At 37.6% G+C, this 14263-nt stretch overlaps 1 protein-coding gene across 23 annotated transcripts in view; it reads left to right on the top strand.

Moving 5' to 3' along the window:
- Positions 1-14263, top strand: part of PTK2 (protein tyrosine kinase 2) — a 353655-nt gene that overhangs the window by 71548 nt on the left and 267844 nt on the right. For 9 of the 23 annotated variants that reach the window (XM_074387192.1, XM_074387201.1, XM_074387197.1 and 6 more), the window contains exon 3: positions 12137-12225. The exons of 13 other annotated variants lie outside the window; for them this stretch is intronic. The gene's annotated coding sequence lies outside the window, so the exon portion shown is untranslated. Of the gene's footprint in view, positions 1-9130; positions 9190-12136; positions 12226-14263 lie in introns of all 23 variants that reach the window. One more of the 23 variants, XM_074387194.1, reaches the window with a different exon arrangement.

Below are 14263 nucleotides of genomic sequence, written 5' to 3'. Positions count from 1 at the left end.
AGGATAATCCCCTTTATAATCAGGCCGAGGTATTAATAACTTTCTTCTGGGAGGACCTGTCTACAGTTGATGGATCCTGGGGCCAGAGAACCGTGGATACATGTTAGCCTAGTTGTTATTTATGCTCTCTAAGAATCTGTCAGGATAAGTCACTCTCAGGCATAGTTGCTACCTCTGGAGTGGGGGTGCTTGCCTTTGGTGAATTGTAATCCTGATTCTTGATGCCTTCTTGAGTTGCTAATATGAATCATTTTTTTCTTTTCTACAGTAGCTCCTGCTATAATATGCCCTGGGGCCCTGGAATGTTTCATGGGTGGAGAGTGGTAGCTTTTTTTCCTTCAGTTTGGTTGTATCATTTATGGACAGTTTGTCAAACAGATATAAAGTAAACATTTATATGTTGTTGATAAGTTGTTCCTATTTCCCGCTTTCTTTAATGCTCTTATAGTTCTAATTAGTTATACACATTTAACAATTGTGATAATGCATTTCTAACCTCTGATGATTGATTTAAGATCATGTGTTACTTGTTAATGTTGTAATTGCAGTGCTGATTGTTTACACAAATTTATTAGAAAAATGAATTGATGTAGTGGATTTCCTTCAGTTTTATTCTTTATGTTTTAATCATTTTATTTTGGAAATTTAAAAATATTTATAAAAGTAAAGAGAATAGGATAATGAGCCCCAGTTGTAACATTCTGTTCCCTGTTCCAGACTTTTTTGCTGGAGTATTTTAAAACTAATCCTAGACATCATATAATTTCACCCATCTAAGTTCAGTATATATCCGTAACACAGAAGAACTTTTTAAGAAATACAATCACAGTACCATTACTCTGCCTCACAAAATTAAAAATAATTTTTAAAAATTCTCTAATAACTAGGTAATATTTAATTTTTAAATGTTTTAATTATTCCCAAATTTATTTTAAAAAATAATTCTTTTACGTGTTGGTTCTTTTTGTTTGTTTTTACGACAGAGCCTGGTTCTGTTGCCCAGGCTGGAGTGTAGTCATGTGATTTTTAGCTGACTGCAACCTCCACCTCCTGGGCTCAAGTCATCCTCTCACCTCAGCCTCCCAGTGACTGAGACTACAGGTGTGTGCCACCATGCCTGGCTAATTTTTATATTTTTCGTAGAGACAGTGTCTCGCTCTGTTGCCCAGGCTGGTCTCCAACTGTTGGCCTCGAGCAATTCTCCCACCTTGGCCATTTTTATTTTTAAATAATAGTTTTTGTTGGTGTTCTCAGAAATAGCTATTTGCCCTACAGAAATTCTCATATTCTCAGTTTGACTTACTGTATCATGCGATGCTATTTAATTCATGTTTCTTGGTAGCTGGCTTTTAGAGGTTTAGTTAGACTGCGGTTCAGTTTTAGGGGGCAGTAATAGTTGCCATTGGCTTCACATCCTCCTTTTTGGGACAGTAAAGTTAATTAGTTCCTAAGGTGTCATGATTCTTCACTCCAGTGCCTTTAGTAGTCATTGATAGGTCACATCTGTAATCCCAGTGCCTTTGGAGGCTGATGCAGGAGGCTCACTTGAAGCCAGGGGTTCAAGATCAGCCTAGGCAGCAAAGCAAGACCTCATCTCTACACAGTTTTTTTAAAAAATTAGAATAGTGTGGTATTGTGCCCCCATAGTCCCTGCTGTTCAGAAGGCTGAGGAAGGAGGATCACTTGAGCCCAGGAGTTCAAGCCTATATGTTTCACTTTTGCTTTTGACTATTAGAGAGCAATGGAAACTCTCATACACTATTGATGGGAGCATAAAATTGTACACCTATTTTGGACAGTAGTTTTATCAGTACATAGTAAACATTAAACATACCGACATTCTTGGATCTAGTGGTTCCACTGCCATGTGCACATACAACAGAAATATGTTCACATGTGTATGAGACCTACAGAATTCAGCAGATACCACAAATTGGGGCTTCTCGCCTTCAGTCCCTGCAGAGCTGGTTGTTAAATTTTTATCAGCACATCTTACATGCATATATCCCTGTCTTTGACACAGATTGATGTATTTATGATATCTAGAACACTGTTTGGCATTTAGTAGGCGCTCACTTAATCTTAGCAGAATGAATGGAAGAATAATCCTTTTAGCATGGTTTTTGGGTGATTGGGAATGTTGCTAGTTTGTAGGACTTCGTTTATGGATTTTATTAGTTGAAATTTTGGGTTGCAAATGGCAGAAACACACTTCATATTAGCTAAAATAGAAAAAACACATAACATTTTAAGTAATTCGGAATTTCATGGGTTGGGTTGGGTTGGTTTCAGATGTGCTACCCTGCTTCCCTTCACTCTCTTCTTTCTGCACCACAACTTTGTCTTGGGGAAAATTCTTCTATTCTTCCTCTATTGACTGATATTAATGGACTAGTGTACTTCAATAGGTCAGTGTGGGGGATTTAAGAGGTGCAATGTGCTTGTACCCCACTATTTGAATGGCACAGATTCATGGTTCCATAGAAGTTGGCATGCTGTTACTAAATAAATAAATGATGCTGGGCAGGTATTCCTGCATAGTTTCCTTATAGGAATTGTCAAGTTTTACAGGGTGTCACATAAATGCCTGATGTTTTACTTTTAGAAACAGAGAAGTCCTTATATGTAGTTTATGCCCTTTCTACAAATAGTACTTATGGAAATGAGAATGCCTTGTTGAAGGTCACACTGTAAGTTGAGAAACTGCATTTGAATAAAATTGTGTCTTAACTCCAGGAAACACAAGTTTCTAGTCTTACAAGTAACTTATTTTAAATGTTGAGCAAATTAAGACTATAACTGGGAAAGGGGATAGTTATTGTTACTAAGAAAAGGTAATACTTTATTCAAGACACTATCAGTATCTGGCTTGAGGGTGGCAAGTACAAGTAATTATCAAAAACTGGTAGAAGAGAAAACATCTTGCTAGAGAGAGATAGAGCTGTTTTCAGAAGTGAACTTTATAAAGTGCAGAAAATAGGAATAAGTCTATAATAACAGATGGTCAGAAAATTTCGTCACTATTATAGCAGAGGCTTAGCAGAATATAGACTTGATAAACATTACTTTTTAAAAATTTTGAGGCTATTTAGCAGGAAGATTGGGCAGGTATTTAGATCTCTTAAGAGCAGGCGTCCCCAAACTTTTTACACAGGGGGCCAGTTCACTGTCCCTCAGACTGTTGGAGGGCTGCCACATACTGTGCTCCTCTCACTGACCACCAATGAAAGAGGTGCCCGTTCCTGAAGTGCGGCGGGGGGGGGGGGGCGCCGGATAAATGGCCTCAGGGGGCCGCAGTTTGGGGACGCCTGTCTCAGAGCATTCAGGGCCATCGTAAGGTGTTGTGCATTTGTTCTGAGTCAGATGGGAAGCCACTGGAGGATCTTGAGCAGAGGCGTGACATAAATTTTAAGACTTGTTGGGATAGTTGTGTTCTAAAGAAAAGGAATCAAGGATGATGTCAAGGTGTTTTCATTAGCAGCTAGGCGAATGAAGTTACTATTTACTTAAAAAAGTTCTCTTGGTATTTATATTTTTTTGAGAGACAAAGTCTCATTATGTTGCCCAGGCTGCTAGAGTGCAGTGGCTATTCACAGGCATGATCATGGTATGCTAACAGCCTCAGACTCCTGTCCTTAAGCAGTCCTCTTGCCTCAGCCTCCCAAGTAGCTGGGACTGCAGGCGCAGGACACTGACCCCCGTGCTATTTGCTGCTTTGGGAAAATCTGTTTCAGGATTAGGTTTTTAAGGGAAAGCCAGGGGTTTATTTTCAGTTTCTTATAATTGTAAACAAGATTTTGGAGCAGTGATTTATTATATTTATGATTTATTTTCTGTAATGCCTATAGTTCCTTTATGAATTTTAGTTATTTGTATTTCTCTCTTTTTCTTGATCTTCTAGAACTTGTTTCTGAATACCAGAAACAATTTGTTATATATATATATTTACATATTTATATATATATATATTTTTTAATACTTTTTTTTTGTCCTTTAGCTCTTTGGATTTATTTTATGTTTATTGGTTCCTTTTTCTTATCTTCCTCTTGTGAGGAACTTTAATCTTTGTCTTGTAAGTCTTGAAAATGTTTACCCACTGTCTTGTAGAGACTTTGTGTCTGTTTTTTTAAAATTGAGATATAATTAACATACCATGCAATGAGTACAGTCACCATGATCAATTTTAGAAATTTCTATCACCCCCAAAATTCATGCCAAAAATAGGTGGGTGGAAACCCCATACCCACCAGCAATCACTCTTCATTATTCCTAATCTTTAGCTCAAGGAAACCACTAATCTACTTTCTTATAGATTTGCCTATTCTGGACATTTTATATCAGTGGAATCATGCTGTATGCGGTTTTTTGTGGCTTCTAACACTTGGCTTAATGTTTTCAAGGTTCATCCGTGTTGTAGCATGTATCAGTACTTCATTCCTTTTTATTGCTGAGTAATATTTGACAATAAATATACTTTTGTACAGTAAGTATACAGATGTTCTAGGTTCAGCCTGCCAAAACCTTGCCTGATTTTTCTGTCTTTCGGCAACAGTTTTTCTATGCACAGCCCCCTCCTTCTTCCCAGAATTGGTAAATACATACTAAAGGTAAAAGTAACTGCAGATCTGCTCAGCCTCTGTGGTGCTGAAGTTTTTTAGCCCCTCCTCTTCTTGCTGCCTTTGAACACATATATATTTTTTTATATATTATGCAGCTTTTCTATTTTTTTAATAAAGGAAATGCTCTTCTGTTGCCAGCTGTTGGATCTGTCTTGGATTCAGAAATATCATCTTCCCTCCCCCCCCCCCCCCCCATTACAATTGTTAGAAATCCTGGTTTTAAAAAGTCAGGGAAGGAGGAATCTTAGTAAGTTAGCTGTGTCCAAACTCCCCTCTTGTTTGTCTTCTGTGTGCCCTGATGAAGCAGCTGATTTGAGTTGCTGCTGTTGTTAGGATCCTTGGACAGCAAAAGAGTGAATGAATACATTATTTCTGCTGTATCATAGGAGATGCAGATATCCGTACTTTATTGATTTAGCTAATAAATTTTTATATGGCTTGCTTCCTTTAAAGTTCAGACATTTTATTAATTCAAGAGTTGGCTAGTCCAGCTTAAAAAAATTACATTGTAATTGTTTCAGTTAAAGTAGCTATGGCTTTGACAGTTCTGCTTACTGTAGTTCTGGTCCTTGAAAAAAGAAATGTTAGGCTGGGAGCTGTGGCTCATGCCTGTAAGCTCAGCACTTTGGGAGGCTGAGGTGGGCGGATCACTTGAGGTCAGGTGTTCGAGACCAGCCTGGCCAACATGTTAAAGCCCCATTTCTACTAAAAAATACAAAAATAAGTGGGGCATCGTGGTGGGCGCCTGTAATCCCAGCTTACTTGGGTGGCTGAGGTACAAGAATCTCTTGAACCTGGGAGGAGAAGGTTGCAGTGAGCCGAGATTGCACCACTCCACTGCAGCCTGAACAACAGACTTTATCTCAAAAATAAAAGAAAAAAAGAAATGTTAAATACTTTTATTCAGAGTGGAACTTAAAAAATTGAGTAATTATGTTTAACACGCATTGAGCAGAAGCCTTTCTAGTTTCACAGACCACTGAGAGTCATGTGGTTGAGGAGAATGGGGACAGTGGGAAAGAGTAGAATGTGGAAATGGACGTTTGGATAGTGCCAGGAGTAGGGCAAGGCATTTGTCTTTCCATAAAATCTAGAGTCACCAAAATCCTCAGTAATCGGGATTAAATAATAATTTAATGCAGCTTTTTTTTTTGAAACCGAGTCTCACTCTGTCGCCCAGGCTGGAGTGCAGTGGCACGATCATGGCTCAATACAGCCTCCACCTTCTGGTCTCAAGCAGTCCTCCCACCTCAGCCTCTTAAGCTGGGACTCTAGATATGTGCCACCACAACCAACTGTTTTTGAAATTTTTTGTAGAGACAGGGTCTCACTATGTTGCCCAGGCTGTTCTCAAACTCCTGGACTCAAGTCATCCTCTTTCCTTGGCCTCCCAGAGTGCTGGGATTATAGGCATGAGTCCTTGTGCCTGGCCTACAGTATTTTTAAAAATCAAAAATTTATGCAAAAATCATCTGTGATGAACAATATACTTTTATTTTTAATTTTTTTAAAAAACAGAATCTTGTTCTGTTGCTTAGATTGGTGTGCAGTTGCAGAATCATTACTCACTGCAGCCTCAGCCTCCTCTCTCTCAAGCAGTCCTCCCACCTCAGCCTCCTGAGTAGCTGGTACTACAGGCATGTGCCACCACCCCGAGCTAATTTTGTGTGTGTGTGTGTGTGTGTGTGTGTGTGTGTGTGTGTGTGTGTGTGTTTAAAAGAGATTGGGTTTCACTATGTTGCCTAGGCTGAAGATACATTTTAATTTTTAAGAAGGTATAGAAGAGTATGTAGAGTACATTATATTGGTGTAATGCAAAAGAAACTGCATCTGCATATATGCTTTCTTGTATATGAGTGGAACACCTCTAGAAGGTTATACAAAAATTAGGAAGAGTGAGTCTATGTAGAGAGAATGTGATGGAAAGAAGATAGGGTGAAGAGGGGGTATGTTTATGGTTCATTGCATATCCATTTGAATTTTGTACCATGTATTTAATAATAATTGTATTTTCTTTTCCTTTCCTTTCTTTCTTTCTTTTTTTGTTTTTGTTTGATTTTGTTTCTTTGAAGATAGTCTCGCTCAGCCGCCCAGGCTGGAGTGCAGTGGTATGATCTTGGCTCACTGCAACCTCCACCTCCTGGGTTCAAGCAATTCTTGTGCTTTAGCCTCCTGAGTAGCTGGGATTACAGGTGTGTGCCACCATACCTGGCTAATTTTCTAATTTTTAGTAGAGATGGGATTTCACCGTGATGCTCAGGCTGGTCTTGAACTCCTGGCCTCAAGTGATTCACCCACCTCAGCCTCCCAAAGTGGTGGGGTTACAGATGTGAGTCACTGCTCCCAGCCTGTATTTTCTTTTTTTTTTCCCCCCAATTAAACTTAAAGCAAATATACCATGCCAGGTGTATTTTCTGTTCAAAAGGATAAATGAACATAAAAAGCAAATATTTTAAAGAAACAACATCCAGTAAAGTCCTCAGTACTTAGAAATGAAATACCTTTCCAAATAATACATGAGTCTAAAATTCAAAGAGAAATTAGAAAACGTTTCAAAATTAGAAAATTATTTCAAACAAAATAGTAAAAATATAACATCAATCTTTATCATGCAGCTTGAAAGAATACTTAAGAGGGAACTTTATAACTTTTAAGTACTTACATAACTAAAAGGAAAAAAAGCATCAGTTGTCTATGTTTTTACCTTAAGAAGCTACAAAATAATGAGACGTAAAGACAGATCAGGAAGAGTGTGGCGCATTGAAGCATAGGGCAGAAGACAAAGGAGTTTAAAATATATGTTTGTCTTGAAATCCTTGCCATTTAGGACTGGGAACTGCCTTATTCTTTTGATACTTGTTTGTTTTTTTAATTGAGCATTTTCCAATGTCAGTGAAAAATTATCAGAAATACCATTTTAAAATAGTCATTTATTTTGATGTTCCAACCATTATTTATTCATTCCCCTTCTATTAAGCATGTAGGCTGCTGACAGTGTTTTAGTATTACAAATAAACCTAATTATTTAAGCCTCAAACTGCCTTAAAACATAGAAGAGATTTATTGGAGGTTTATTAAACCAGTCTGCCAGAAGTTAGACTTGTAAGTACTCTGATCTGTGTGCTTGTCTTCTGACGGACTGTGAACTCCTTAGGGGACAGTACTCTGTTCCAATTATTTTGGGATCCCTAATTCTTAACTCACTGCCTATGCACAGAAGAGGCAGACAGTAATGATGTACTTAGTGTGACATGGAGCCTTTATTCATGTACTGGGTGCCCTCAAAACCCTTTATTAGGGTTATAATATTTATTTATCATAACCGTGAGAATACCATTTTAAAATTTCATTTAACTGATGAGAAACTAAGTTTAGAGGTTAAAAAAAATGCCAAGGTCAAAAATGTAATACTATGTGGCAGATTTAGGGTTTTGGGATACTCAAAATAAACTGAATGGACCTTTAAATTTAGGGTGGTGGAAAAGATGAAATCATTTGGGCTTCAGAGTTGCATGTGGCTTTGACTTTTTACTTTTATAATCTAATTGTATTACAAGTCCTTTACTTGTGTATGTGAGCCTCAGTTTTCTTTTTCTTGAAAATGATATCAGTAATTGTCTCCAAGTTTATTAGGGGATTACATTTTATTTTTCTTTAATTTTTTTTTATTTTAAAAATAGACATGGGGTTTCACCATATTGGTCAGGCTGGTCTCAAACTCCTGACCTCAGGTGATCCACCTGCCTCGGCCTCCCAAAGTGCTGGGATTACAGGTGAGAGCCACCGCGCTCAGCAAGGGGTTACATTTTAAAACACAGACATTTAAAAGCCCTCTTGTATAGGGCTGGAACAATATTAAGCCCTTAGCCAGTGAATGGTTATTATCTCTTTTTTCCGTCTCTTTCACTTTAGACTTGTTCTTAAACTCTCAAAGCTTTTTTCTTCATTTATAAAAGTAAATGTAATTATATCACATTTGTAGGTTTGTTGTAAAACATAAATGAGATTAACTCTTTTAAAATGCTTTTAACATTTTTAAAGTTAAAAATTGTGATAAAAATTAATTTTTAAAAATGTGAAATCTATTAGTTTTTAAGTGTACTGTTGCAGTAGTATTAAATATATTACAGTTTTGTGAAACAGATCTCTAGAATTTTTTTCATCTTGAAAATGTGAAGCTCTGTGCCCATAAAGCAACTTCTCTCCTTCTGCCCCCATCCCCTGGAAACCACCGTGCTACTGCCTACTTCCATAAATTTGACTGTTAGATATGTTATATAAGTGGAATCAGATGATATTTATTCTTTTGTGACTGGCTTATTTCACTTAGTGTAGTGTCCTCAAGGTGCAGCATGTGTTAGAATTTCTTTCCTTTTTAAGGCTGAATAATATTTCATTGAGTTTATATACCACATTTTGTTTATTTGTGGGTGAACACCTGGGTTACTTCTATCTTTTGGCTATTGTGAATAATGCTGCAATGAATATGGGTGTATGAATATCTCTTCCAGACCCTGCTTTCAATTCTCTGGATTATACCCAGAAGTGGGATTGCTGAATCTTTATGGTGGTATGTTTTAATATTTTTAGGAACCTCCATGTTGTTTTCCATAGCAGTTGTACCATTTTACATTCCCACCAACAGTGCTCAAGGGTTTCAGTTTCTTCATATGCTTACCAAACCTAATCTTCTGTTTTGTTTTGTGTGTGTGTGTTTTTTTTTTAATAGCAGCTCTCATAATGGGTGTTAGGTTGGTTTTAACATTTTTTAATGATAAAAATTTTTAGAAAGAATTGAAAAAGTGATTCCTGAAATTTCTTGGTAAGCTGGAATAACATACATTGATACAAGCATGACAAAACCAAAAGCATATGGGAGGGAAATTGACCAAAAAAAGCCACCTACTTGTGTAGCTCTGTTTGGAAGGAAGAAAAGCTGTCTTATTTATGCCTGTTGTTTGGAATATAGATATGAGGAGGGATGGGTCCACACTAGGTGCTGCTATTATACATATATATTTTAAATATATATATAATATTTATATATTTTATATATATATATATATATTTTTATTTTTATTTTTTTTTGAGATGGAGTTTCACTCTTGTTGCCCAAGCTGGAGTACAGCGATGCAATCTTGGCTCACTGCAACCTCCACCTCCTGGGTTCAAGCCATTTTCCTGCCTCAGCTTCTCGAGTAGCTGGGATCAAGCATGTGGCACCATGCCTGGCCATTTTTTTTTATTTAGTAGAGATGGGTTTTCACCATATTGGTTGGGCTGCTCTTGAACTCTTGATCTCAGGTCATCCACCTGCCTTGGCCTCCCAAAGTGCTAGGATTACAGGTGTGAGCCACATATTTTTTGAAAACAGCCTGGTGTTTTTTGAAAACAGAGTATGAATCTAACTGTAATAATGGTTAACTTTTTCTGGCCATCATGAGGGATTAATTTAAATTGTATATTGTTGATTTTTCACGTTTAGCCGAGAAATGCGGGTTCTAGAGGGATTCACATTCACCACAAGGTGTCCTCCTGACACCATCAGACCCCTAGACTAGTATTAATATGTCTGGGACTGCAAAGCCCAATTTCTAACAAGTAACTGAGAGCCTTTACATCCTTCATCAGTGGTTTTTCTCTGCTTCAGTTAGCTTGGAAAGTTAATCTAATTTGGAAAGACACAGTTGTTTGATACTGTTGCTGTTTGTTAAATAAGGTGAGCAGTCAAACTGTAGATAAATTGAATTTTTAGGGTAAAAAAAAGTTCTTGGTGATGAAATACGTTGCATAAGTATATATGCATTTTCCGTAAAATAAAAGTTTTATATTTGTTTTGGGCCATGTTAACTTTAAGTAATTACTGGATTGCCTTTTGATATTTGCATTATTATAGTGAGTATAAGCAAAAAAAAAATCCCTTTGTTTTATAACATATATGGAGAGATTGAAAATTTTGGTGAGCTTCTTATCCTGTCCTGTGTCATTGCAACTGAAAAACTAATGCAACATCTTACAGATTTCAGGAGCCTTTAAGAAAAAAGCAATTATAGCAGTTAACCCCTTAACAGTTTCTAAATCTGATTTTTAGCTTTAATCTCTGTCTATATGGCAAAACAGATATAAGAAATTGTCATTAATTAGAGTCCATGAAAATACTGCTTAGATGAATAAGGTCAGGGTTTTATTGTCTTTGCCTTTTTAGATAATGAAAGGAAATAGTTTTATCCCATTAATTTTAGAGGTACTTGAGAATACACATCGTAAAAGATAATTATTGTCTTACCCAGTTGGCAGAAATATTAAGTAAGATTTTCAGGGTAAGAGTTGCATTTTCCCATCTATTTTATGTATTTTAGTGTTGCTTAATTCAGTGGTTATATTTATTTTCAGGTGATTTTGATACCTCTGTCAAGTACCAGCTACATGTATGGCATGTAGTATGATGGCTCTTATCTGAATTTGTATTGGAGCAGGATTGCTGACACCAGAGGACTATTGCATGAGTTTCACAATTTGGTGAATTAGGGTGTTGTATGGGGATAAGAGCAGTTTATCTGTCCCATATTCTTTGCTGTGTTTCTTCTCATGCTTTCTTTGTCCCATTGGTTCTCACTGTGATTCATTTACCCTTTGGAGGCCTGTTTCCAGACTATTCTCTGGAAACCTTTGTAGCATCTGGAGACAGGTGATACAGTAGGTGGTGGTTTAACTGTGTGATCTGGCTGGTGTCCAAATGCCTGATGCATATCCCAGCTCTGCAACTGACCAGTTAGTTGTGATAGTAGGTATGTTACTTAATTTCTCTGTTCCTCTATTTGTTCATGTGTCATACATGGATTATAATATCATCTATGTTCTCGGTTGTTAAAAGTATTAATTGAGAAAATAGGTGTAAAGCAGGCGTCCCCAAACTACGGCCCGCGGGCTGCATGCGGCCCCCTAAGGCCATTTATCCGGCCCCCCGCCGCACTTCAGGAAGGGGCACCTCTTTCATTGGTGGTCAGTGAAAGGAGCACAGTATGTGGCAGCCCTCCAACAGTCTGAGGGACAGTGAACTGGCCCCCTGTATAAAAAGTTTGGGGACGCCTGGTATAAAGCACTGCAGCAGATTGGTGAAGTGCATGGACTCTAGCCAGACTGCATGAGTTTAGATTTCCAGCTTTGCAACTCAAGGCTGTGTGACATTGTGAATTTTTTTTTTTTTACCTAGCCTCTCTGTGTTTCGATTTCTTCATTTGTAAAATGAGGATAACAGTATCTACCCCATGGGTAGTTTGTTAAGTAGATGAGTCAACATTTTTAAAGTACTTGGAAGAAGGCTTGGCACAGAGTTAGCATTAACCTGGTATCATCATGTTAAAATAATCATATTTCCATTATTATTAGTGTTGCTATTATGCTATTTTGTGACTGGCACATAGTACTCAATAAGTGCTAGGTATTGTTACTGTCCTCATTTTACAGATGAAGAAACTGAAGTTCAGGATGTTGAAATGATTTTCTTTGTCTCACAGGCAGAACTGGGGCTCCTTTGGATCTTCTAGTTACATATTCAGTGCCTTCCGCAGTTTCCCCAGAGTTCCTCGAGAATAACGGAAGGGAGGTATAGTAATTGTTGAGAAACTTTGCAAAGAAAGTGAAAAATGCCAATACTGTCACCTTTTGAAATTTGTTGGTATTTCCTGTTGTTTGTCTTCGGAAGGTGATTAGGTTTATTATGACTAATATTTCTTTAATCTTAATGAAGTCATAATTTTTGTTGCTAGACTAAAATTTTTGAAAAATTGTTTTTGTGGTGGAAACAGCAAGACAAAATGACAGAAATAGTAATTAGTAATCTTATTGGTAATAACCTCAATATAAGATGCCTGACATTCTAAAGTTAGGATATATTGTAATTATCAAGTGCTGCTTGGAGGAACCATACTGTAAAATTGTCAAAGTTATTTAAATCTGTAACTGATTAATGCAAGCATAAAAGAGGTGAAGGATGATATATTTAGAAATACACGTGTATAAAATGAATAATATTTTTCTTTTATATTACTCCTGTCCACTGGCGTAAAAGCATTTATTAGTGCTTTACTTTGCCAAGAATTGCAGCCTTGATGTTTGGTATTCCTTAAGAGAGACATGGTTATGACAATTAGATGAGAAATGTGAAAGTCAGGATGCTATTTTTGTGAACTGCTTTTGGTGACATTTATAAGAAGTTCATCTCCTAATAATTCATTCCCAGGGGCCTTCTCATACATGACCAGGCCAGATTGGACAAAATTGTACATTGTATGAAGGGATTTAGAGTTCCCTTTTATGCTTACTGATCTTGCTTATAACATTGTTTGCAACCCTAACGATTTTATCTAATCTCATACACTATTTTCATTTGTGCTCTGTTAAAATTTGTGGTGAAAATTTTAATAAGAGTATCAGAGTACTACAATTATGTGATTTATTTTTTATGTAGGTGAGTGAGGAGAGACAGTTCACATGATTTTTGTAGACTTTGTCAGTTTTTATTTTCTCATATTCTTGAGAAAGCAAGATTTTCATATTGTTTAATTCAGTTATTTATTCAATAAATATGTAGTGAGCCTTTGTACTGTACTGAGATCTGGAAGTGAAGCAGTGCCCAGGATGGAGGCAAGCCATACTGTCACTGACGTCCAGCACATACATATACCTTCTCTGTGGCCATGGGCTTGAAAAGAAAACAGAAATTCTCTTTGCCATCTTTTCATTACTTAGAGGTAATAGGAGGGTGGGTGTGATGTGGCCTACACATCTTACCGTTTTAGGAAGGCCCTGGAGACAATATGTACAGAACAGACAGAATTTCCTTCTGTCATGGAGCTTGCATGGTAGTGGGGGCAGCCAGGCAATAATTTGAATGTTTAAGTAAATCATGAGGTGTTTTAGAAGGCGTAAGTGCCTTGGGAATAAAATGAAGCAGGGAGAGCAGATGGGCCATCCAGTTTCAGATGCGGTGGTCTGGATAGGCCTTGTTGAGTAGGCAACATTTGAACAAAGATGTGGCAGGGGAAAGGGTGCAAGCCATGTGGATAATGCAGGGCAAGAGTGTCCCACATAGAAGGACAGGCAGTGCAGAGGAGGGCAGGGAGTGGCAAGGAGGTCAGTGTGGTTGGTGCCAAGGAAACTAGGGGATCCTTGGTGATGAGGCCAAGACATAGGGGAGCCATATCACACATGGCCTTACAGACTGTGCTAAGTATGTAGGTGCTGATTCTGGAAAAGTTGGGGGACTGTTGGTGAGTTTTAAGCAGGGAAGTAAAATTGTGTTATTGATGTTTTGGAAAGATCAGTGCACAACTCAGGTTTCTGAATAGAGTGTGGGGCGGCCAGAGCCGGAGCAGAGAAACCAGGTAGGAGGCCTATGGCTATAATCCAGGCAGCCTAGGCTGGGGTGAGGGCAGGAGACGTGGTAAGAAATACATGCATTCTGGCTATATCTTGAAGGTAAAAGGTAGGAGTTTACTTTTCAAGTAGGATTTACCAGAATTGCTTTAAAATATGCCAATACCAAAAGAGTTTGATGTAAAGATCAGAGAACTTTTAAATAAATGGGTGGCTTTTATATTAGTATGTAGAATTCATAAATACGATAACATAGAGGACTGCTT

Source organism: Saimiri boliviensis, chromosome 15 (assembly GCF_048565385.1).
Source record: "Saimiri boliviensis isolate mSaiBol1 chromosome 15, mSaiBol1.pri, whole genome shotgun sequence".
Taxonomy (NCBI): Eukaryota; Metazoa; Chordata; class Mammalia; order Primates; family Cebidae; genus Saimiri; species Saimiri boliviensis.
This window is presented reverse-complemented; position numbering and strand designations above follow the sequence as displayed.